The sequence below is a fragment of the Haliaeetus albicilla genome, chromosome 19 (assembly GCF_947461875.1).
Source record: "Haliaeetus albicilla chromosome 19, bHalAlb1.1, whole genome shotgun sequence".
NCBI lineage: Eukaryota > Metazoa > Chordata > Aves > Accipitriformes > Accipitridae > Haliaeetus > Haliaeetus albicilla.
The window spans coordinates 1,047,393-1,073,760 of record NC_091501.1 but is presented as its reverse complement, the minus strand read 5'-3'; the positions used below and the strand labels follow the sequence as shown (position 1 = coordinate 1,073,760).

Sequence of the window (26,368 nt, the reverse complement as noted above, 5' to 3'; positions counted from 1 at the left end):
CCATTTTCATTCTCAAGGAAACAGTCTTTCAAGATACAAAACAAGCATTGGGAAGTTTCAAAGCAGAAGCATTTTTCCCAAAATACACAATTTTAAATCTCTCCAAAGGACCAAGAATATGTTTCATTGAAAAATAACTAACAGTAAAACTGCATAAATCAGCCAAAAGCTAAACAGAGGAAATTTCATTAGAACAAGTCCTAGATTTGACAGGGATTTTCTAATCTTCATGAGGCACTAAAATTTAACACTGGGGACCAACAAATGAAGAACAGAAAGATAATTTTATCTCTGATGAAGCTCTAAAGTGATCAGTATTTAACATCCAACTAGTATCCATCTGCAACCTGCACATGAAGTTACCACAACTCTCTAATTTGTCTTTACTCAAAGTCACATAGCCTCCTGGCACTCCCTATATAGTTCAGCGACCATGATTCACCAGCAAAATTTACCCATGGGATCTGTTTGGGGTGATACCTGATTGGAGTGTTGTCATCTGCATTTCTGGTTCCAGCAGTGTCATGTTGATCCTTTTCTCAACTGTTACAATCCCTTAAAGACCTCTCTTTATATATAGATAGATATGTTAAAAAAAAAAAAAAAATTCCAAGAAGACCTCTCAACTTTAATCTCACTCAAAACTTGCAAGAAATTCTCATCCTTGTATGATGAAAACTGTGCCTACTGAGAAAACTCAGTCTTTCAACATGCAGTTCTCTGCTTATTCACTACAGGCAAGTTGGAACAGCCCAGAATCAAATTACTGCTAGAAGAAAAATGAATACTCAAAGGGGAACGCAAGATGTGTAGTTTGCAGAAGTAAGGTCCGCCCCTGATGCTCTGTAAGTAAAAGGGAGGGGGGAGGAAGGGGTCAGAGACACTAGAACTGGCAGTTTTTTCCCCCTTTTAAAAGAGAAGGATGACGTCTTGGGTAGACTTTCAATCCCCTAAGGGGCTCTGCTGATGGGGCAATTTCATTCTAAGGACAAGGAGACCCAGTGTTAACATAAACATGCAGACATCCTCTGCTTTGTAACAACATGGCCAAAAACATACACATCCTGCTGATAGATCAGTCACTTTCCTTCAATCTTTACCAGTCCTTTTTCTTAATAATTGCACTATTCCCCTATCCCTATCAACTCCCCTTGCTGACCACTAAACCTGAGCTACTGTAACAAAGGACTGGAACTTCTTCCAAATAGATGGTAGTGTCTGTTTCTTAAAAACAAACAAACAAAACACCCTTTCTCCTTCAGACTTTTCCCATTGTGGACCACACCCTCCATCCAACCTGTCCAGAGGTTAAAAAAAAAATTAAGCCATGTTTCCCACCTCCAGATGATTAGTTTCAAGTTATTTCGAATGGTGGACAAAACTTTTATAGTCAAATATTTCTTGAGTAAAAGACAAAAATAGAATTAAATCTTTCCTCACTAGATGATTCTAGCTCCCAACAGAAAGGAAATTCAATTTCAGTCTCTAAAGAGTCTCAAGTAATTTGCCCAACAGATAATTTAATTATCTTAAACTAATTCCAACGCTTCTGTCCCCAGAGCAGCTTTCCCTTATTCCTCATCTTTCCCCAAGGCTCATTGTCATTTCTCATTAGGTCATCTAAGTAACTGCATATATCTGCACCAAGCCCAAAAATACACTGAGCTCTGTATCAAAGATATAGACCAATTTTTAGATTTAAAATCCCTTTGTAGCAAGTCAGAATCCCTCTCCTGCCACAATAGTATTCACAAAGATGAGTAACTGGGTGTACAAAACTGCTTTAGTGCTGTTTTCTGACCCCTTCAATGTTAAATAACTTCGGGGCTTCTCTAGCACTGAGATGCAAGAACTCCCCAACAGCTGCTCAACAGCTGAGAGAGGAGCATGGCAGGTTTTAGCAACATATCTTCCTTCCCCCACACAACACATCTGGGGCTTCAAAGAAGGCAGCAGAAACTTATTTGGCAGCTTTAAACAATACAGGAAAATCCCTTACAGTGATGATACTGTAGTATTTATCTGACTTCCATACTCCTTACATCAGTAGCATGTTGTAAAAGGCCAAGAATCAGCTCATTTGGGCTTCTCATATTCAAACGCCACACTTATGCAGTCCTAGCTTCGCAGCCAGACTACGCAAAAATTGCAGGCCTAAATGTTCATTGTTGCTCTGCATCCTTATGGAAAGGAACTGCAGTCAAATGCAGTGCACTGTACACCGAGAATTTAGAGACACTAGTGACAGAAATAAGTCACTTCAACACCTACCCTGAATATCCATATTAATCATAAATAAAGGAAACCATCAATTTTCAGCAGAATGTATGCTTCTTTTTTGTGGTGATACATGGAAATATAAGGGAAAGCAGTATGATCAAAGCATAAAGGAAATCTTTCCTACAGTGTCCAGGAACATCACTTAACTCCCTGAAGTATCTACACATGCACTGTCAGTGACCATGAACAGACAGATGAAATTTAAAGCATTAACCAGGATGTTGCTTCTTTGACCGGCAAGGAAGATGAAGATTGCACTACCGAATCCCTTCAGACAGAGGTTCCTTCATTATACTTTGTGGTAATGTACTGACTGTGGCAGAGGGAGACTTAAAGGCTGCAGAAGTGGCTGATGGTATCCCAATATAAATGAATTATAGAAAACTTGAAATTTTCATGACAAAAGCCACAGATTACAGAAGCAGGCTACCACGCAAAGCTAGGATTCAGTTTGCTAAGTACTAGCAGCAATTGACTACTGTGAAATGGTGCAATCTTTCTTGCGTGAAGCAGCCACTCACTGTTTCAGTAGAGCAGACTGAGAATCCTGCTGAATGGTGTTCTCCCTTTAAATAACCAGACTTCCTTTCCCCATTACTACCCTTAATACTTAAAACAGCAAAACCAGCAACAGAAGTCCTTACTCACATAGACAAAACAGCTGCCCAGACCTCAGCCTGACTTGTTTAGCAAGCAGTTTAAATTCATGAAAAAGGAATTATTTTTTTTAAATAGCTATCAAATTATATGTCTAATGTTCATCCATCAGCCCTGAACCTTGAAACCTCAAAGGCAAACGAAATAAGAGAGAAACTGGAACAGAGAAGCAGAAGGGAGAGGAATATTACAAACCAGTGATTGGAGAAGGGCATTAATCTTGTTAACTTGATCAGGAACGAACAAAAACTGTTGAGAGCTAACTTGTTAAAGCCACCACATTAAAGCTGCCTTTGGCATTACTCCTTCCAGCTCAACTATTCCCCCATCACTATTTAAAAGTTTGTTCTAAATATTTCAAGAGATTACTGCTTCTCAGCTGTTTAGTAGCTCCCATCAGTAACAGGCCAGTCATTTCTATCATGCTCTGAATCTCATAGCTCTATCAGAAACTTTGAGACAGCATGCTAAATTTATAGTCTCCTGGGACATAAAGTCTCTTAACACAAATCTATCCAACATAGACTGGTTGTTTTTATTCTAACAACCATTCCCCTTACTCACACACAAGAGAAAACAGCAAGCCTCATTGGAATGTGTGTGAAGAACAGATCAGAGAAAGCTATATATTTCCTGTCTTGATCCTTTTGTTACAATACAGACTTAATCTTCTTCACATGTAAGTTCTGGATGAGGCAGTAACCACCACTTGGTAATTAAATGTAACTTTGAGTCACACTATTCCAGAAATCGGATATACACTAGAACAAAAAAACCTCCAAAAAAACTGAGGAAATAACTTCAGAATAATCCTGTCTCTTTAAAACCCTTTCTTGGGAATAAAATACCACCCTTGTTAATAAACAAACACACCTAACTTCTTAAATGAGTTCACAAGTCACAATATTTACTTTTTAAAAGGACAGTTTAATGACATGATTTTAAGAAAACATTATCAATGTTTTTAAAGTCACAGTAGCAGGAAGACAGCTATAAAAATCTCAAAAAACACCATAATAAGTTATATTTTAAATAAATCCTGAATCTGACTCCATTCAATGTAATGACAATCCAGGATGGGAAAGGGAAAGAAGTAGAGGGAGACAGGAACATATAACCTAATAAAAGAATTATAGGAGCAATCACCTATAGAATTCTTTAAAATAAAACCAGGTGGCCTAATAAACATTTCAAATATTACTCCTGCCTTTTAACAGTAATCAGGCATAGGCACACAAGCACTAAATTAGCTCCTTAGAACCATTTAAAAAGTTCAACTCTACATTTTGTAGGTGAGTATAATCACCAGCAGCTTATGTGGCAACAATTAATCCCATGCTTTGTACAGCACTCTGTCTTTACAGTAAACAGGAGTACCTTCTGATACCTAAAGCACATGCCTGTTACATGACTTCGAATCATACTGAAATTCCACACATTCCAACTAGTCTCCTTCCCCCCAGCACATATGGTATTTTCTAGAAGGCAAGCATCCCAGATCAAGTAAACCCCAAAAACTGACAAGCTGGTACAAGTTTTGTCCAAACCTGTAATCATAAAATGCAACAGTTTGTTTGAAAGACTATTACCTCATCTTTAACGAGCCTACAGAGAGAAGAAATCAGGACTGTCCTAGGCTTTTAACACAATGTTTTTCATGACCTCTGGACAAAGATAACTATGAATTCATCTGGGAAAAACGGGTCAAGAGAGAGGGTCAATAAGCTACTGGAGCAATTATAATAATCTCAAATGAAAGTTAAATAGAAGGACAATTTTGACCAGAAATTATCAAACTGCGTAAGATTTGTATATTCATCACCTGTTTTTTCTCTTTTTTGTAACCACATTCATCAGGGACTTGCTCTAACCCTGCCCCAAGGGTTGGGAAAAGTTATCTTGGTATCTTAGTACAGCTGACTGAGAAAAATCAAGATATACTTAAGAGCTTCAGATGACTCTGTAATGACCTTTTTTTGGCTTGTGTGGCAACGAATGAGTCAGTCACAGGTAATCTCTCATAGTTAAAGAAAGTCGAGGCCTTGATGAACATGGGTAAAAAAGGAGAAGGAATGTGAATTTTGGATAGAAAGTTCACTGTGAAGCACAAAGAAATATTAAATAACTACACCTTAAATGTTCCATTAAGCTTGATGTCTGAATAGAACCTAATAATTGTGTGAAAATATTTTACTAACATCATACCACATCACTTCCACTGAAGTGACAAGAAATTGTTTCCTGTCTATCTGTTATGTTCCAATACTTCACAGATATCCTTAATAGCTTTTATTGCATTTTAATGTAGTGTAACTTAATAACAACTGTTCAGTCAAGATGTTTAAGGTCTTTACACTCATCTGTCTAGCTGTACCTATCCTTGTAGGAACACACACCTACAAGGATAATGTGTAGCTGTGATAAGGGAGAAGAATATGAAGAGGAGTCTGGGTCTGAAACAAAACCAAACCAACAAGAAAGCCCCTAGAAACTGTCTCTTGCTGCTCTTCAGTTCTCTAAGAGCAGAAAAAAACCCCAAAGGGAATCCGATGTCCTAGGACATATGGCACTATGTGCATACAGGACTGCACTCCCAGTTCTCCCATGGGATACATAATTCCATAATGCTTCACATGCCAAAGAAATTTCTATTTTAACTCAGCTAGTAGTTTATGTTCCAGAACCATGGCCTGAAGTAACAGATTCAGTACAAATCCATGCAATATTTTTCTACAGACATCTACAGATAAACAGTCTTCTGTAAGCAAAAGGTGTGCAAAGGGTTAACCTGTTAGAAGCGCTCAGCATAAGTAGTTAGTTCAGCTGTGAGTCAGCAATGCCTGTCTAGAACTGCTAACAGGAGACCCTTTGACACAGATAGGCAGCTTCCAGCAAGTTTCTTATTTACCATCTCCTCCCCTCCCACTGCGACTCAGCTTGAATCTTCCTCATACCTTGAATTTGGCAAGTTGTCACAGAAGCAGTTTCACTGCACAAGATATGCTTCTACAACCACTTCGGATTGCTCAAATGTTTAAACAGATTGCCATCTCGACTGGCAGATCATCTCTAAAGGTTTTTTAACAGGTTTGAAGCAAAAGACACAACAACAAAGATACACCATCTTTAAAAAAGGAGCTTTAACAAGCTCAACAGCTGTGCAACCTCTACCCCAAGATAACTGAAAAGTTCCCATTTGAGGGAACAAGTTTATTAATTCAAAATGCATCAGCTATGTTTCTCAACAGCTCACTAAGCCAAGTCTCCTTCTATGCCGTGACAGTTTGCAGATAACCATATTTCAACAGCACTTTTCAGTCCCACAATGCTTTAATGAATGGGAACACAAACAACACATAACAACATACTGCAGCCTAGGAGAAAAGAGCATTGTATACCTCTTGAAGATAAGGAATATTCAGGTAGTCTAGATCAGGGACTTTGGACTTTATGCCCTGTCTGAAAAGCTGCACCTCCAGCAGTAAAATTTCCACTATTGTGCTGAGCCCTGATAAAGAATCAGTTCTGAAGAGACCCACCTAATGAGTCATTTCCGGGAATATCCTAATTTTCTTTGGCAAAAGGTATGGGCAGAGGTGTTCCTTTTCAAATACTTTTTCAACCCAACTCTATTTTACCTGTTCCAGTCAAGCAGATTTGCAGCCCACAATGATATAGATTCAAGGTTGAGTCCATAAAAATAACATTATTCTGATAGAGGAAAACCAACTATTTCTGTAAAATATTCCCAAGATATCAATTTTTAAACCTATCCAAACAACTGAATCGTATAAAGACTCTTTCATTTCTGTAACAGAATATCCTTTCCTTTCACCGCAACAAATGCTGCTGTGTCCTGCTTGTATCCATTCAAAGCTGCTGTAAGTTTCATTTTCTTAAAAAGGTACTCTTATCTGTTCCCAACACTAGTAGCCCTTTCCCTGTGGCATCAAGAATAAACTGCTTCTTCCCAATTCAGGACCCTTAATCACGTCTTATCCACTAAGAAAAAAAGAACCCTGCCTCCAGTAAATTCACAATGTCACCTTCAGGTGGTCAGCTGTCAGGTTTTGGAAACAAAGGCTCATATGCTCTTCCCATGCTGCTTTCGAGCCCTCTACCAGTTTCAAAACTACCTCAGTTAGATTTGTTTGAAATTTCTCTTTGCCTTCATAACTATAAAAAGACCAATCTACCACTAGTTGAGATGTGTTGAGACCACAGCCTACCATGCTGACTAATATTCCAAATTCTTCTCTTTTATTTACCACCACCACCTTTATCTCTATCTGTTGTCTTTTATACTTAGAGGACTGCAAACATCAAGGATTAGAAGCTTTTTGTTCTGTTTTCGCAGTTTCTAGCTCCTCCATTTTTAAGGCCTGTAAACATAACTGTAATCACATAATGATGGTATAATGTGCAGGAATGAGGAAACTCTTTTTATCCTCTTAAAAAACAATATTTTGGATTGAAGTTAATTAATTCTTCCAGCTAGCAAAACACTGATATGCTGTTCAGAGAAGGGCATGCTCAGTTTCTGGAGGTAAAGAACCAGGCATGCCAAGTGAGGTATCCCTCCAATTCAAATTACTGTCCTACAGTTCACACATTCTAAATCACTTTACCATAAGCATTATGTTTTGGCTATAAAGCCACTCCAAAGCTCCCCAGCATCTCCAATGTGCTCTGCCATGCAACTCTGTGTAATTTATATAATGCCCAACACTGTAAGGCACCCAGGACTCAACCATGCTCAAATCCATAGTATCTTGCAGGTAAAGTTGATAGCAAGAATTCAGACTCTAGAAAGACCTTCATATGGCCAAGAGCCACCAGCATATACCCCAGAGGGCAGAGTGAAGGGAGATCACCAAGAGGAATTCACGAACAGAAGGAACCAGTTATCAAATGGTTTCATCAGCCTGACACAGGATGGAGCTAAACATGCAAAGGCTTCCATGGCAGCCTGGTCATCCTCAGCTTCAGACAGTTCACATTCTTCCAAAACCAGGAATTCTGGTCACCAAGCGACCCTATATTTTGCCACTCCACTGTCACCCACCAAACAGTCAGAGGGATTCATGCCATAGTTGTCCATAAGCTACCCGCAACTTGAGAAACATAGGCAGGTCATTCTCACTCTAGAATTAGAAGGCCTGCTAGGGTATTTCATTTTTAACTCTAGGTCTTGTTCCTCCTTCTAACAAGTCTGACAGAACCTTTCAGACATTTGCAGTGAGAAAGTTACTCACCCTTGGTAAGTGCAGACCAAGGTGGCAAAGAAACCTCTACAGATGGCTATAGTCTGAAGAGGAGCTAACACTTCCTTTGACTGATGGTCTCAGCTTTGCACAACTTTTAGTCACCACAAAGCACATGGAAGTGTTTCTGGTATTCACCTAAAACAATAATCTAAAGCATTTATCACTGGAGCTCTCTGGAACTTCCACAGCCAGTAACGTCAATCCTTCCCATCGAACAATGTAAATCAGTTTTATCAACTCCAGATTATTAGTTCTCTGTACAAAGAAAACATTGTAAGAAGCAGTAAGAAGCAGCAGTGTCATCAGAACATGTACCATGACACCACCACAGTACTTCTGTGGTGAGGACACACTACATGAGACATGAGTGCACTGTACCACTTACCATTCTTCCTTTCGCTGAGTGGAGGAAGGTTGGGGTTTCGGCCATGATGGAGGCTGAGGGTCAGCTCGGGCTGCAAGGAGAGCTCCTGCAGCTCATTGGCAACAGCTTCGCTCTGAGGGCTGGGGGCCGCCGAAAGTGACACCAGCACCGGCTCATCATCATTTTCGCCAGCCCCTCCTCCGTCCAGCCCATTTCCAGCAATGACGGAAGGGGGCAGGCACACCACACCGGAGAAATCCACTTTGGCTTTCGTGATGGCAACCTGCAAGACAAACCAGAAAAAACAAACCATAAATCTCACATGACAGTCTTAACCCACATGTTCAGTTCATCATGGCACCTCCATATTCTGGAGCAACATGTTCCTTAGCACAGTGTTTGTTATCATCATCAACTGAAATCCAACTAGTGATTGAAACTTGCTCAACTTTAAAGTTTAAAAGCTTGCATAAACCTCCAACAGTGTCACTGCAGAAACTACAGATTATTATAATTTTCTTAAAAAGTATGAGAACATTCTCAACTTTTGGTACTTTAGGAACCCAATCGTGAGAAGACACAGATTGAGTTGTTCCAGTGAAAGCAGTCTATCTAGAACCTTGCTGAACTCTTGATTTCTGTCCTTTTATACCAACAATAGTGTTTTAACTATTTCAGTGTCAATCTGAAATCGAGTCAGGTAAAGTATCCTTCATAATAAACCTGGGGAGAGCGCCGAATACAACAAATTGAGGATTTTCAAATAAAATCAACTGCATTTCAAAAAACAATTCTCCTCCTTGCTCCATTCTCTCTTCCCCATTCACTATCAGTGAAAATGAATGCAAGAAAAATATTCCACATGAAGTAAACAAAAAAGCTTTCCTGTCTAAAACCTCAGCTACAGTAACCGAAATGTGCAATATATAAAGGACTTTAATGAAATAAGCAATTTTTAAATGTTTCATGGTATTTCCATAATTCTTTAAATAAGTATTTAAAAGCCACCACTATGCTAAAATTAAAATTCTGTTATGTTCAGTAATTTAAACAGAAACAAGCTAGCAAGAAGTCTCCAGTGAAATCATTACTGTGCCAACATTTAAACACTAACGGACATTATACAAGGGCAATCATATTTGGTTTTGATTAATGAAGATGGAAGTCTCCTGCTTCTTAGTATGCTGCTGTTTCAACCCATCTAAACTCAGAAGACTACCACTACATAACTCTGCTGCACTGTACTAATTTATCAAGCAAAAGGTATTTCCAGAGGCTAACCTTCAGCTTCAAAAAGACACAAGTAAAGCAAGCTGCAAATAAGTAAAGTAGAAACCATCAGCATAGGACAATCTTCCAGAAATCAATCAGAAAGCATAAACTTGGAGCAACGTTAGGAGCAACGTTTTTAACAATACAGTTTTTTATTAAGTATTCCCCACTTAACACTCATAATTAACCTGAATGAGTGTGACAACATCAACACATTGATAACTGATAAAGTAGCTCAAACAGTCTTTTTCCCCACTTCCATTTCAGTTTCGTACTTCAGTTGATTAGTAACATTTGCTCTGTAATACCCAGAACAAAGTCATAGGCGGTAGTACATTTGTTTCAAAAATTTCTTCAGTGTATATTCAAGGCAGCAATTAGAATTTATTGGTAATGAATAAACGCTATTTCATCCATGTTGTCATACATTCATTCCCAGGACCCTATGTCACGATTTGAAGAGAAGCAAGGGAAAGAAGGGTGGAGGGAAAAAAAGAAAACAACAAAAACCACCAACCGAAGCTGGTGCTTGTTACAACAAAACAAATGAGACTGAGCCAAACCTTACTGCCATATGAAGTATTTGCTTTTACTTCAGTTACAATTTGGCTAGAAAGAGCCTGCCCCCTCCTTGATACATTTCCTGTCCAAAGCAAACATCGCTAATATCCATTTGAGAGCAAATCGTAGCAATCTGCAAAGAGAAAAAAATGGGATTGTGCTGCCCTTCTCTTTACAATGGATACAGAAAGCCTGGAAACACACACCCTTAAACTGCAGACTTAGAATAACAGTTCGGTAAGCTATCACAATTCTTGCAAAGGCTGGAAAGAGTTAAATCATGACCAATATAATTGGCCTCAGGCCCTGTCCCTGTAGGATGGGAGGCCTGTGGAAAGGGGCTAAAAGGAAGAGTAATTGCTCAGTTAGGAGGCTGGCTGGTAAGGACTGCTGTCACCATCTTAGAGGAGCCAAAGCCAATTTGCCTTATCAAAGGAGATATTACACTTTGCCTCGTACCACATGATGGTTAGGTCAGATCATGGCAGAGGACAAGTACAGTCAGGCCTGAATCCATGAACAGGGGACAGACATATCTAACACCCACCCAGCAAGGATTTGGAATGGGGGGAGACTCAACCTTCCCTCCTCAATCTACCCCAGAAAAGAAGAAGAGTTCCTTCCTCTTCCCAAAAGGGGAAAAAAAGCTTGACGTGTCTCAAATACGTAAGATCTGCTTCAACTAGGTAAACAGCAAATGTACTTGGGAACTTCTGACATACTGGATTTTCTTTTAAATAGGAGTTTGTAACCTGCCTAAACTAGGAAAATCACATTTCAAACACCATTTTAACAACAGCATTGTAATCTATTGTTGAATCTTGTTCCCTGATCTAGGTATATTCACATCAGCCAGTCCACTGAAACTCTATCCTTTATGTACAAGCACAGCACCCAGCTACAGTAAAAGCAGTGTAGCCTAGCCAGCTACAGCACAAAGCAGAGCAAGAAATCAGTGCTTGCACACCAGTTTGCTATGTAACCCTGAGCAATACCATACCAAGTTAATTGGTACTGGGATTATAAACCAGAGTTTCTCTAGTAAATTGTCCAATGGAACTTCAGCACAGCAGCTGAATTATCTAGAGTTGTACCTGGACCTGCAGGTTTCCTAACTCGTGCAGAAGACTACAGAGATGGAAAGCATCTTCTTAATCCTAGTTGGCACGTCACTCAATGTTTGTGCCACATCAAAGGTAACACAGCTTAAGCAAACCTTGCCTTGCCTTGACACTCATTCTTGGCCTGCCACTATGTCCTGTGTTGTGCCAGCAGTGCTGCTTGTACAGCCACACTGTGAACCATATCAGAAAGCTGATTCAGCTGAAATGCAATTTTTCCTAGGTTATTTTTCAGCTGGATCAATTCCTCCATATAAGCCACAGTTGAACCAGCACAGTACAGGGGAGCACTGACACAAAACGCAAAAAATCACAGTCTGACTCTGTGCATCTCAAAAAGCCTGGACAACAATTCTATTACTCCAAGTAGGGTTGCAGCTCAAATGAAACTAAACTGGGATGAACCATTAAATGCATTAGGAAATCCTGCCTTCTCCTTCCACCACATCCCCTACCATTTCAGGCCAGCACAAGAATCTGCAGTGACACATGATAAACCAATGAGAAAACTGACCCAGGTGTAAAAGCTAGCCTTCTGGATCACACTCCAGCTAAATCAGGACCCTGGTGCAGTTTGCCATGCAGCCACACCAACACTTGTGCCAGCACAGCACAGGGGAGAGAACCTGCTTGCACCATTAGTACATCCAAATATCTAGCCACTACCTAAAGGAAAGAGAATTTTTTTCAGAGCAACGCCAAGTCTTAGTATGCAACACATCCTCCCTTTCAAAAAAAAAGCAGCATTCAGTCCAGAAGACTACAGGAAAATCTGTAATTGTGTGAGTTTGATTTTGATTTTAATGTTTTCAATTAAAAGTCTGATGAGGGCATAGAGGGATTTGGAAGATGCTTTGAGGATTTATAATCATCCATGCTGCATTATTTGGAAGTCCTGTGAAAGGCATGGAATCCTTTTCTGTAACCAACAGTAAGACTGTTTTTAGACTTCCCAGACAGTTATACCACTCTATAACTGTCATTGTAGAATGATCAGTTAGCTACACACATTAATATGTAGGACCTAATTAAAATTTCAAAACATTTGTTTTCCTGTCATTTCTGAACAGACTAGAAACTTTCCCACAAAGAAATGGGCCATACCATGGTCTTTAACTGAGTCATCCAGCAGCTGATGGACAGTATTAAGAGCAAGTATTTCTTATCCTCAGTAAGTGTTTCAGGGTGAGTGCCCTCAAGGATTTGTATCTGTTGCCTAACCAGACAAAAGCTTTCTATCATGGCATTTTTCTACTTTTGCACCAGCTGCTTCCAGGACAAGAGTGGCTGTGATCCCACAGATGTTCTACAGCAGCAACACCAGCTTAAGCAACCCTAAAGTCCTCCACTGTCCAGCTGTTCATTTCTGTCCCTACGCTGCCCCTTCTTCAACTGGGGAATCAATTTAGCTGAAAAACATATATTTTTCCTGGGTATTCAGCAAAATCAGTTCCTCAATCTAGTCCACTGCCAACTACACACACAGCTGCGTCACCATAATGCAGGGGCAACGGTGAGCTCTCAGGAGCCAGGAGTGCCCAAATTACATTGCTATAAAGCACAAAACCACTGCCACAACAATACAAGCATGGACCACAACACTAGGGAGAAGATGGAGCTGCTCAAAAGAAACATTAGACACTACTCATAAATATATAAATAATCTTCATCCGTTTCTGACTTCTGGAGGCATCTAAGAAACTTCAATTTCAGATAGACAAACAAGGCAGAGTCAATTTTGCACAAAGTATAAGATTAAGAACCATAGCCAATAAGAATTTTCAGAAAAAATATTATCTTCATCAAACCTGCAAACTACAAAGACTAAATTGCTCTGCAGCTTCTACATGGTAGCTTTTTAGGTGCATCCTTCTGCCATCGCAACACTGTATCACAACAAACACATAGTAAACCTGATTAGCTTACTCCTTGGTGAAACAAGTATTCTACTTTGCATTTACCATATGACAAAATTACTTATAGAAACTTCTCCTAAAGCTGCTCATCCAGAATCACTGAAGGGTAGCTCAAAGCCCAAGACGTGAAAGGGAAACAAAACAGACAGACACGTGCAGTACTGAAACCTGTCTGACCCACAGTAAACTAGTTCATGGAGCTAAGTGAAAAGAAAACTGGGAGGGGGAGAAGGGATTAGGATTAGTTTCCTGCCATTTTAGCTCCATTAATCATCCCATCATAAGGCCAGACAAGCACCAATGTTGGCACAAGGAAGCAACAAAGGCATGCATCCAAGACCGCCCCTTTTGGCAAGAGCTAGCTTAGATCAACTTAGCTGTATCATAAGACCACATCCTCTGGTTAGACACTAAACTGGCATTGCCAACAAAAGGAACAGTCCAGCCTGCTCATTCCTCACCTCCTGTGGGCCAGCACAGGCTGAACCAGATCAAGGAACTGATCTGTGTTAAATTTGACCTGGCCGTGCACACACAAACTACTAGTTTTAGTCTGTATCAGTTCCTGATCCGGCCTGCCACCCAGCCACACAAAAAACTTGGGCTAGCATGAGGGAGAATGAGGCACAAGAAAATAAAAAAAAGAAATCAGGGTGGCTATTTTTGGTAGCAGTGTCACCTTAAGGTGTTATACAGTTTAATCTATCCAACATTCATGTTGATATGGACACATGAACTAGGTCTTCATGCACTAGAATTCTCTCAATTTTGGCAATACTCACATACTCGTGGCATAATCAAGATCTTGACAGTCAGTTATTTAAATGAACTAAAGAACAGTACCACCTTCCCCAACATGAAACCTCAATAACCAGAAAAAAAATATGGAACAAAAGGAATTAATAAATAAGTAACTAAAAATCAGGGAGGCGGGGGTGAGAGGGGAAGCGCACAGTTCCCAAATCAAGCAAGGGCACCTCTAGAAACAGCTTTCCCTTGTTTGCATTTTGGGGCTGAGTTGCCAGGGTAATAGCAATTTCCTACCAATTTAAGAATTGCTAAGCAACCTCCAGCACCTAACAGCAACAGCATGTGTGTGCGGCCAGGCTATTTTGAGAAGACAGGTTTTTTTATTTTAAACTTAAGAGCAGCCTTCTGTTAAATGATTATGCCAGCTGAGATCATCCAGCCAAGAGAAGAGGCAATCTTGGGGCAAAGTGGCTTTAAGCAGATGAATCTTTGAAATGAGTGAGAAGAGAGGAAGAGAATGCCGTGACATGCCCAAAGGCATCTATACCCCCCAGGTCATCACAAACCAAAAGAATAACCCAGGAGAAGTGAAGTTTGCAGCAGATGGAAACCAAAGCATCACATTAGCTTGAGAAGCTATAACGATGAGAGTGAGAAATATTCCCTTTATCTTCAGAGATCAGAAAAAGTCACCAACAGGAAGACCTCCAAGATTGTATTAAAAAAAAAAAAAAAAAAAAAAAAAATCAGTTTCCTGTCAGTCAGCTTAACCCAGGCACAAAACTGTTGGCAGAATTACTTCTCAAGTTAAACTAATGGCACTGCCCATAAAGTATATACAATACAGCAAGCAAGAAGGCAAGCATCACAAAGACTGTACCCTGACAATGTAATAGCTTGTTCTTGAGGAACCACCTTAAGTTAAGAAACCAAACTATGCAGACCACTAAAGAGAGACCTTCTTAGATTATGGAATTTTATTTTAACACACATATTCCACATGAATTTGCCTTCTGCAAAATGAACCAGTCATCACCTTCCTTCACTTTCACAGTAATTGGGCGGGGGGGGGGGGGCAGGCAAAAGCAGTCAAAAAGTAACCAAATTCTTTCTGGATTAGAACGAGTTATTTGAAGGTGTAAACTGTCCATCTTACCATGACCACAAGCCACTACCCTACAAAGCCACTATTAAAAATGCAAAGATTGCAACACGCGAACAAAGATGCCGGTCAAGCATGGATGAGCACAACTTTATCAGAGCTAAAGAATCTGAATCTGTATGTATACTGTGCCAGTAAGATTACAGTAACAGAGGACATATTTGAATCATCACCAGAAGTCTCTCCACTACCACCTCCAGCAAATCTATCAGTACAAGAGTCAAAAAACCTGCTCAGGCCAGCAAGAAAATGGCAAGAAATGTTATCACACAGAAGGCATGAACAGCTGTGTAGAGATGTTAGGACTTGAGGGGGAAAAGATGCAAAGAACACATCTAGCGTAAAGCAATCAACCATATAATTTTTGCTGTAGACAAACACAGCCTTGCACATGGTTTTAACAACCACTCATCAGAAACCATATTTCTCAAGCCCTAAGTACTTCCTTCGTAAGACACTAGCATTTGTTTCACTCAGTCCAGCAGTGATAGAAAGTCTTTAAGAGATCTTGAAAAATCATCATTAAACATCCATTTCTTAAAACCACAAATAGCAGGCTGAGAAATGTAGTTTGGCATTCCAGATGTTTTTTAAGAAATACTTTTCATGATTCTATATGTATTTGGAGGAACTTTGTGGCTTTCAAGCTCATGGAACTCTGGGTACACAGAAGAACTGATAATACCAAAGTTAGTTTTGAGAATCACAATGATATTTATAATAAACAATCCTTGCTCAAAAAGAACGAACTCCCCACTGATTTCTGAAGTTCTTATTTAAGCTCAAAGCATGAATGAGGAAGACAGCCTTCTAATTTCAGAGGACGTTGAGCCTTAAACTGGTGAAGCAGTTTATAGACACATAATTCTATCATACCTCTCAGTGTGCTGAATTAATCATCTAGTTTGTGAGACTAAAGATGATAGCTAATGAAGAAATAACAATTTCTACTGAAGTTCAAAGAACGAAAGAGAAAAAAAGACACGATGTTCAGGTCTCATGTGTCAATGGGTACACTTGTGTATTTTAGGCCTTGGTCATGATATAGCTCAACATCATAATTAAAAGAGGAATCCAGCCTTCTGCTACTGGGCTGTTGGTTCCTGCTGCTTCCCTTTTGTCTGATCTAATGAGTGTGCACCCATGGGGTGACTCAGGTCAGCTGAACCAGCAGACGATTAACTCTGCAAAAGATTAGAGACCATATTCTACAGGATCAGTCAGCTAGCTGGACGTGTCCTGTGGCTGCACAATCACTAGCTCTGATGCAGAGGAAGAAGCACGAGTGCACAGCTGTGTAGAGGTTTGACCAGCCTTTGCAACAGCAGCTCACTGAAAGATCAACTTAACTGTAATGCCAAAGAGCACACTTAAACATCTAGCAGCGGTGCCAACTTAAGCAGTCTGCTACACATTCCCACTCTCATACCTTCCTCATTGTGAAACTAGCATAAATCTTACAGAGACAACATGTACTGGACCAGATGAAAAATAATCTAGAAAAAACCACTTCTTTCCAGGAGGATCTGTTCCCCAGAGTGGCTCACCACGGCCACAAAAACAGCTATGCCAGCAAAACAGAGGGAGCTGTGAAAGGGAGCAAGCTGTTTAAGCCTGCACTGGTGCCAAAGAAATGCATGATGAACTAGTGTTTAGAACAGGATTGCTTGTTTTCCACCACCTTCTGACTGACTTCTTGCAATTGCTGTCTGATGCATTTTTTAAAGTTTCCTTCATGTCGGTGACAAAGCATTCCCTCCCGCCCCATAGGGGCAAGCAGATGAAGCAAAGGCATGTGGCAACAGATGCCAACAACCAATGGAAACAGGGAGGCTGCAGCAAACTAGAAAAGGGAATGCTGATCTGCAGCCAGATGTGAGCTTTGACTTGAGAATCCATGGCAGGAAAACTAAGTGGCTGAGAAAGTATGAAGGAACTGATGTTGAATGTGGATTTAGGGCAGATTGGGACGAGAAAGTCATTGGACAAGAGGAGAGTGGAAATAAGACCGCACAAGAAACAATACGCTTTCAAATGCAGAAGATTTGAACTTTGGGACAAGAACTGGATGACCTAGGGCAAAACAAAGTGGGGACTTGGGCAAGGAAGGAAAGATAGCTCAGGGAACCAATCTAGACTAAAATAAAAGAAAATAAATTTTAAGAAGGAAACAAAGGAAATAAAACAAAGGTAAAGTAGTTAGATTTTAGTCAGTTCAGTTCCCAGCACAAGCATTCATGTCAGCACAAAGTGGCAGGCAAAACTGCAGAACTTAAGAATCTGAAGGATTTTATGGCAAGGTTTTTTGGCAACTTACTTTTGTGTGTGTCAGGAAGTAGTTTTACATTTTATCTAACTCAGTCTGATCATGGGCTGTGACAGAGCATGTAGGTCCATATTGTATCGCCTCACCTCAGTTTGAAATTCGCACCTTCTCTCCTTCAAATCTAGTGGCTCTGCAGTCACAGAGCAAGTCAATTCAGCTTGCTGTTCTGATGGAAAGCTACACCTTGAAACACGCTTGTTTTCCCATTGTGCAAGCAATCTGAACCCTGAAACCACTGGTTCATTAGATCTCATCCAAAAAAAAAAACCAAACAGAGGAGCAGGGCCCACTGAAAAGTGACAGCTTGCAGTTACCTCATATTAGGTACAGCGTGAAACCAAAGCCTGAAACAGAGTCTGCAGGAAGTTTTCTGACCCCAGTCACATTCTTTAGTCATGACAGTATGAAACTGCCTACAGAAATTAAACCAATGACTTTGCCTCTTCTCCCCATCAATGGACACTGGGTGTGGAATCCAAATTTCTTTGAATTTATTGGCATCTCCTAATGCAGCTACCCAGCATGACATTCATTTAAGGGGAAAGTCCAGCAATTGAGACTGAGTTACCAGATCTTCTGTTCCCTTTTTCCCCTACGAGAGCTGACTTTCCACCCTTGGATTTCCCCACTACCAAAAAACAGGTAAGAGTTTTCTTCAGTGATTCATAGAGAAGCATATATCAATATTACTGTCTTGTCTAAGCTAATCAGTTTATTGAAAAGAAGTAGTACGTACTCAAGAGGTGCTCCCTAACATGTAAATCTAATGAATGTGGGTAAAGAACATAGTAGACGGGTGGGAGAATCAGTACTGCTGCTGTTCTTTGCCAATTCAAAGGATACCAAATTCAACCTTCACTACTTCTTTCTTTGAAGCAACAATACTAAGAGCCAGCACATGAAGGACATCTAAACCAAGACTTTTGTTCTGGTGCTAGAATAGATTAAAAAATTTTCTATCCTTTACTGTAAGACTCAGCCTGGGACCACAGATAATGTCTGAATGTATCATCATCTCTTTTGAGTGCTACTGTATCATGGTAAGCTCAGTTACAGTTTTATAGACATTACAATTTTACTGTATAGACACAATTGGCTGCTTTCATATACCTGAATAAATCAGTCTAGCGAGCCAAGTACCAGTAACGCTGAAAAAAGTTTGCAACGTATTACCAGCTAACTTGTGACAAGTCTAATTGCTAGGCAGCAGTGAAAAGTGGACAAATGTACCATTTATACTCTTACACTATAAAGTCCTTGCTGGACAGCTGTCACACCTGATGCTAGTACAAATTCAAAATATTCCAACTCTAACACACTACTATCCCTCACATTTAGTGACCACAAGCAATTTTCAATTCAGCACATAAGAACAAAAGGCGCAGACTAAAGACAGCAAAAAGAACACAATACATACCTTACTCACAGTTCCCACGGACAAACCCAGCTCACTTCCATGCCAGCAGCTCTCTCCCCAGTCACTGAAAGGGAAAACAGGACACAAATACTCAGAGAACTTTAAAAAAAAAAAAACAAAACACAGCCCATTTTCTTCTTTAAGAGTAAAGAGCAAAGTCCTTTATCTAGAATTCTTTTTTCATATAATCTTTAATTCATTTGGCACACACACCACAAGTTGGACTGAAATACCGTAAAGACTGCCACACTTGTATACACATACCCATGCTACTTGCAGAGCAGAACTTTTACTTTAGGACTATTGGTTTGTCAGTTCAGAAGAATGCATTGTTTGAGATTTACTAAGCCAGAATATTCACCAAATGATACACTCAATCTTCCTGTCCTTGTACTGAAATCATTCTTAAACAATGGATAGTAGAAGTTGGAGACTGTTATGACTAGTTTGTTACACCATGTTATCCATCCAAACAAAAACAGGGAAAGGTAAAAAAGTACATTTCAGAGATTTGCCAAGACTGCAATGGGAATCCCATTTTGGGGGGGGGGAGGAGGGAACCAACCTGCACAACTTAAAAGCTCATAAATGTACTGAAGTAACACACTACTTTTCTCTGGCAATGCAGTTTTAACAGGCGTGCACAGCAGCACTTGACTAGAAAATAACTACTTTGGAGGCTCTGGAAGACTATTGCCTCAAACAGCAATAAAAAGGGTCAGAAGTTGATTTGTAGTTGCCATACTTTCACTCCTGCTTCCTTAGCCACATTTAAAGAAAAAAAATACAAAACATCATATGAAGGTTTTAATACAAAGTTTCCATTCCATTTCCTCTTCTGAGCTTTTCAGACTTTAGGGCTTCCTAGACACCAGAAGCATGGAACTGCAGTTGAGATGCCATGATATTCTGTCAATAAGAGAAAATTAAAAAAAAAAAAAAAAAAAACCAGGCACCATTCAAATACAAACTTCAGACTGGATGGACTTAGGACACAAGCATTAACACAGCTGGAGTGAAAAAAAAAAATAGAATGAGCTATCTACTGCTTTAACATCAGAAGGAATAAGACTAATTAGACTGATTAGTCTCTCCTGAAGAAAGAATGACCACAGCTAGATGCTTGGATAATCAGCATATCCCAAAATTTGAAAGAGTTCCCTGATCCTCAACAAATAAAAGAAAGAAGCTGTTTAGAAGCAGCTACAGGTAATGAATTGCACATCTACTTGGTCAACTCTCCTCAATTAACTATTTGCAGGAGAAGGGATTTACAATACTGATACAAATAAAAAAAGGAAGGACACTAGTACTTCAGAAGCTTCCCTTACAATCCCTTTCAGAGAATGTTTCAATTTTTCTTTGGATAAAATGTGTCTGCACACATTAATCATGGCACTACCACAGAATCAAGAAGTCATTCTGCCACCTCTTACAGTATTTGTCACCAAGTCAATATTTAGAATTACTTATAACCGCTTAAACCATTAATTTAATGTGAGAAGCCATAACAAGTAATTATTTTTTCTTTAATAAAGCAGCCAAACTGATACAACTGTAATTAAAATACGATAATCATGCAAGGCTAGAAAACTAAGTATATACTTACAATGTACTTTTCACACAATTGTGGATCCTAGATTTCCTAAAAGGCAAGGCAAAAAGGCCTCAAGAAGTCAAGGAAAGTCTTCCACAAAGATAGTACACAATCAACCACTGTTAAGAGTTCAATACTGCAATCTGATGAACAAAGTGCCTATATAATCTGATAAAATAATCTTGCTGGAGCGTTCTTCTGACAGCAGTAAGCACATAACATCAAAAATTAGATATGGAATGTTTGCTTGTGATGGTGTTGGGTTTTTAAATCACAAATTATAAGTGAGTGAAATTTATCCATATATTACATCTTTACTCCAGTTCAAGTTTTTGGCATCATTTGGTTTTGAGTGGGATTTTTTTTATTTTGGTGTTTGTTGGGGCATTTATTTGAGGCACAGATACCTCTGAAACAGCTTTTCACACATGAAAGTGTGAAGAATTTAGAGATGCATTTCATTTGAAGATTTCTGCTGGCCAATCCCTACTTTCCAGTAATCTTGGTTCACTGGATATTCTCTTCCAACTTAAGATTGCAACAGCACTGATAAAGCTGGACAATCATCATACTGCTGCATTTAATTTCCAGCACTTAAGATCCATGTTCTTCTGAATCTCATTCGAGTCAAGACAGCTCCAACACTGGGCCTTTTCTTGGTCTGCCTGCCCTACTACCTGGTACAGGGCATCTGCCAGTCTTTTACAGAAGTGGGACCCCATAACCAGTCAAAAAAATCTTTGTATTTTCTTCAGCATGTTTTTCTCTGGAGAACTTCAAACTGCTGAATATTGCAGGTCTGAAGAATATACCAGGCTATCCCTAATCAGCTGGCAGGGTGCGGCAGAAGGGGAAAGAACCTCTGCGTACACCCCCAGTTCTACATCCCTTCCAAGGCACTCATTACCAGCAACTGGCCAACACAAGACACCAGGCTGTACAGACATCTCACCTGGCACAATATGGAAGACTTTGAAATCTTACTTCTGAAGGTATGCATGAAGATTAAATATATATGTAAGTACACACATACACTTGGTGATTTTTGGCATCTTTGCAAAAACTTAGCACTATTCTTCAGTAAATAACATCCGTGTGTGTGTATGAGTACATGCAAACACACACTCAGAAAACAGGACAAATTATTTCAATAACTTCCTTGCCTCAGTTTATTTACCGCTCCCGAGTTTCCAGCACTTCCATTCGCCTTTTCAGGTGTCCAGAGGTCCTTGTTCTCCCACTTATAGCTCATCCTCCAGGACAGCACATATTTGTCTGTGTTTCTCTACTAAGAACTAAAGTTTTATTCCAGATACTCTGGCCAACAGAAGGCCAACTTTTAAAACTTTCTGTCCTATTTGTCAAGGAAGTTCCTGCTCAATCCTAGGTGGTTAAAGTATTGCATCCTGCGATTTACTGCTTAGTCACCTGAACCCCAAGTAGGAGATAAACTGGCTTGGAATGAGCATGGACAGTCATCAACTCTTTTTCTAATATGTATGCCATTAAGCTAAGAGATGCTGCAGGTACAATGTATTTCTATCATTAGCCTCGTTCAGTCATCCCATGAAATTTCAATCCAGCTTGAAGATGGAACAACAGAAAACACAGACACACGCCGCCTTCAAAATAAGAAGTCAGACTTCACAAAAATTTAGCAGAACAGCCTTACAACTGTAATGAAAGACAAGCTCTTTACTGCTCCTTCTACACTGCAGTGAGCGAGCAAAGATTAATCTGATAACTGAAACATTTTCTGGCAAAATTCCACAGTTAAACTGCTTTTGTTATTCTTTGCTTATAGCACAATCAAAACATTCCTCCAACACTCCTTTTTCCTCCCGCTCTACCGTCAATGCAGGCAAAAAACTACTGTCCCAGATTTTCTGAAGAAAAAATGGTGTCATCTCTAAGAAATGCAGAAGTCTCATCTTGCTGATAAACTTCTCCATCCAATGGAAATGTTTATATGTCAGTGTTTACATGTTCAGGCCAAATGGCTGCTATTCCAGTGACTACTATGGCTTATTGCCTTCACTGGTGACCTGGAGTTTGAGCACGTCTGAACAACGCAGAAACTCACTGACATGATTCATAAGTCTGATCTGAACACGGCAATGCCGAATTCATATCCCATCTTTCCAACAGCCATACTACTTCTCAGATGGAGGCTTTGGAAAGATTCAGACTCCAAGTGATCTGTTCCTGTAAAGCATGCCTGACAGGACGCATGAGAGTGAATTTAGAGACACAGCTATATTAGGCCTAACATTAACTTGGCCCTGCCAATCACTCAGAGAAACCCCTCACCCAGGTTTGGGCCCATCTTACACAATGGAATAGAAATTAAGTTACAATGCAGACTGTAAGCACATTCTGTTGGGAAACTCCTTATATTGCTACAAAAATCAGAAGGGAGGGCAAAAATAATAATTTAAACAACAAAAAAAAAATCATTCAAGTAGAGTCTTTCAATGCTTTTCCAAAAGTTTCTTCCTGGAGGAGGAAAACTTTCCCCATAATTGACAGAAAGTGAATCCTGTCTCATCTTTGCTCAGAGCTGTACCTTCACACATATATGCAGTTGCACAAAGAATGAGTTCATCATAACATGGGTATGGCTGTGTGTAAAGGATGATCTCATGTGAGTAAGCCTAAACAGGGTGTTGACCATATGGATCAATCGTGCAGTGAAGACATATCCTCAGTGCCTCTACTAAACCACAGAAAGGGCAGAACTCAAGGAACCACAGTATATATACACCCCCTCCCTAGTGTGGCTAGAACTAGTTGTAATTGCCATATATTACAGGAAGCATTAATTTGAGGTTGAAACAATCTGTGAGGTAGACTCCTGTCCCAAAACAAAATTAATCTCACAAAACTAGACGTATCATTTCACTCTCCTGTTCTCCTAACATCAAGGTAATCTGAAGATGATGTGTAGTCAGTGCATTTATTTACCTCACTGGAAGATGGCAAAATAGGGAACATTCTGCATTGCTTTATGTCAGAGGCTCCTGCATTGTGGTACATACACACCTCAATATGCACCCGTGGCAAGCAGAGGCAACAGCAGCAGCAGCTCCTGACCATGTCCAGGGGAAAATTTTTATTTCAGTGCCACAGAGGCAGCCCCCAATGATCAACTGTTAACAAATAACGCGCTGGCGCATGCAGCAGCAGCTACCACGCTTCTTCTGCTGTGCTCCACAAAAACCCTGCTTTTCTGGATCAGCAGGGCCAAAACAAGCTGAAATAGAGAGCACTAGTTCATTAAGAAGGATAAGTAGAAGTAGTCAACATGCTAGTCTGTGGTAGGAGAGCAAAAGCAGATGGATGGCATGAGGTTAAGGTGCAAAAGAAAATCCCCAATTAAAAGCTCAGCCTTCAGCTTTCAAGATTTAAAAAGACTTGTGACTCTGTGTTAAATTTCAACTTCTTACAGAGATGTTATCACTATGGCTGTGTGCCTAAATTCAAAATATTTCTTCACACAAGAATAATGATGCTGCACACACACAAGAAAATGGGGGAGGGAAGAGGAAAGGAATGCTACACAAACTAAATTCATTACTGCAATTTCTGAAATACAAACCAATCTAATTTAAACAATTACAGTACCTTGCTCAGTGACAAACCCTAAAATTTATCTGTGTGGAAAATAAGCGTCTCATATCAGAAATAGAAAAGGATCAAAGAAAGTGAGATACTGTTACCGGCATTGTTTCTTAACGTCTGAAAACGTAGTATCAGACTGATGGCAGATTCCTGTACAAGCTGCATGCACCATTTGCCCTCCACAAGGACAACCTGCATTTAAAAATCTCAAGGCATTGACTGACCACTATGGCGTACCTAAGTCTGGTAATGTAAACTGTCCTCACCCCAATGCCATTCATTTCCCTTGAAGAAGCCACTTAACAGTGTTTGCACTCCATAAAGCACTCAAAGGAGGGAAGGTAAAATATACACATTAACCACACACATTATGTCCCTGAAGGACTGAACAGAGTACTTGACAAAGGAATGAGTTTCTGAATTCACAGAAACTCATCCATTTCATCTATTTGAAGCACACGCATAAAAGAAGAATCATAGGAACAGTTTTAAACTACGGTTCCAAAAACATTCCCTTTAGCTGTAGCTCTTACTAATCTGCTTTTGCACTCCCTCCCCTCCACTCTAGCTATGCATTCCTTCGGCCCTCCCCCATCTTTTATTTTGGGGGCTGAGGGGGAGAGGAATAGAACATGCACAGATTAAAAATCGGGTCTCTAACCTGGCTTAGCACGCAGCCCCACAGACATACCATCACTACTGAGGTGACAGCACACGGTGGGGACCAAAAAAAAAAAAAAAAAAAAAAAAGGAGGCAGATGGGAATATGAGCTGTTTAAGACAGCCCCACCACTAAAAGAAACGTCTGTGTAACCACATCCTCTGTTTTCAGTCTCAGTTCAGCAATGTGTCCAGCAGGAAATAATTAGATTTGGCTTTCCCAGAGTAGGTGTTTGACGGTTTCAGACTGCTGAACAGTTGCTTTTTCTGCTTCCTCTTCAACAGTTTCTCAGGAAAAGACACTGACCCTCAGGAAACAGTTGATAAAAAAAAAAAATCTTTAAAGGAAGAGCATTGTGTAACTATAATAAGATTTACTAATTGTTACCTCTTTTTACAGAGGAAATCAACTGTACTCTTCAAAAGGGATCTTAATCATAATTCTGAGTTATCAGTAAACAGACATTGAGACAGTCCGCTTATATGATCTACAACACAGGAAGGACAGCTAAGTATAGAAAGTAAAGACAAAAGACTCTTGGAATTGCTATAAAATGCGCTTTTGAGGTAAAAAGCATATATGGAGACACCTCTGACCTCCCTTTTTGCTCTGATCCTCCTCTATATCTAGTACAGCTGCCCCTTCCCCCCATCAAATACCACACAGTAATGTAATCATGGCTCAACAGTGAAGAAAATCCAGCAGGGCTTATTATTATTATTATTACTATTATTATTATTAAATTAAGGGGTATTTTGATTGCCTGAATGTACACTTCACCTGAAGGTTCAACGATGAAAGGGTCTGTGAAAAACGCTGCTGCTTTACCATGCCAGCAGAAGTCAGACTTACAAAAAGAGTCACAAGAAAGCACTCCTTCCCAAACCCAAGAGTTTCCTATCATTTCATATTCAAGGGGAGGAAAATTTTAAGACTGCTTTTGGAAAACCCCCATATTCTCTTAGCCCTATGTCAAAATATCTTCTGTACTCCCTCTCTTTGCATTTTATTTCATGATCTGCTTGTTGCTTGAAGATTTGGGGGTCTTCTGCATGATGTTAGAGTAGATGGCCTTAGTTAAATAGAAATTAAAGCTGCTTCCGCAACTGTTGGAACCAGCAAACACAGCACTACTTACATTTTGTACAGAACAATATGATGCCCAAGAAACTATAACTAGCAGTATTTCACTCTTTTCCTGAAATCACATTTGGTATCTAAATTATAAGTGAGGAAGGACTGACAAGGGCTCAGTAAGCTAGTATCTGGTAATTAAGGGCAAATTTGCCTACTTGTGAAAAGCTTATGGCATTTGCTTTCAGCCCTGAGTCTCTTTCTCCCTTCAGCAGAAAGCACAAATCTAAAGAACAGAAAAGGAGTTCACAGTCAGCTTCAG

General features: G+C 39.8%; 1 protein-coding gene and 1 long non-coding RNA gene across 2 annotated transcripts in view; both read right to left on the bottom strand.

Annotated features, from left to right (window-relative positions):
* MRTFA (myocardin related transcription factor A) overlaps nucleotides 1-8,655 on the bottom strand; it is an 80,570-nt gene extending 71,915 nt beyond the window's left edge. Inside the window, exon 1 of the mRNA XM_069807148.1 lies at nucleotides 8,590-8,655. The gene's annotated coding sequence lies outside the window, so the exon portion shown is untranslated. The remainder of the gene's footprint in view (nucleotides 1-8,589) is intronic.
* A 144-nt stretch (nucleotides 8,656-8,799) lies between these two features.
* Nucleotides 8,800-26,334, bottom strand: LOC138690038 (uncharacterized). The gene is made up of 3 exons (XR_011328800.1): nucleotides 26,265-26,334; nucleotides 19,094-19,157; nucleotides 8,800-8,851 (listed from the first exon to the last, which is right to left on the bottom strand). It is a non-coding gene; the product is annotated as an uncharacterized lncRNA (long non-coding RNA).
* Nucleotides 26,335-26,368: the final 34 nt, after the last annotated feature.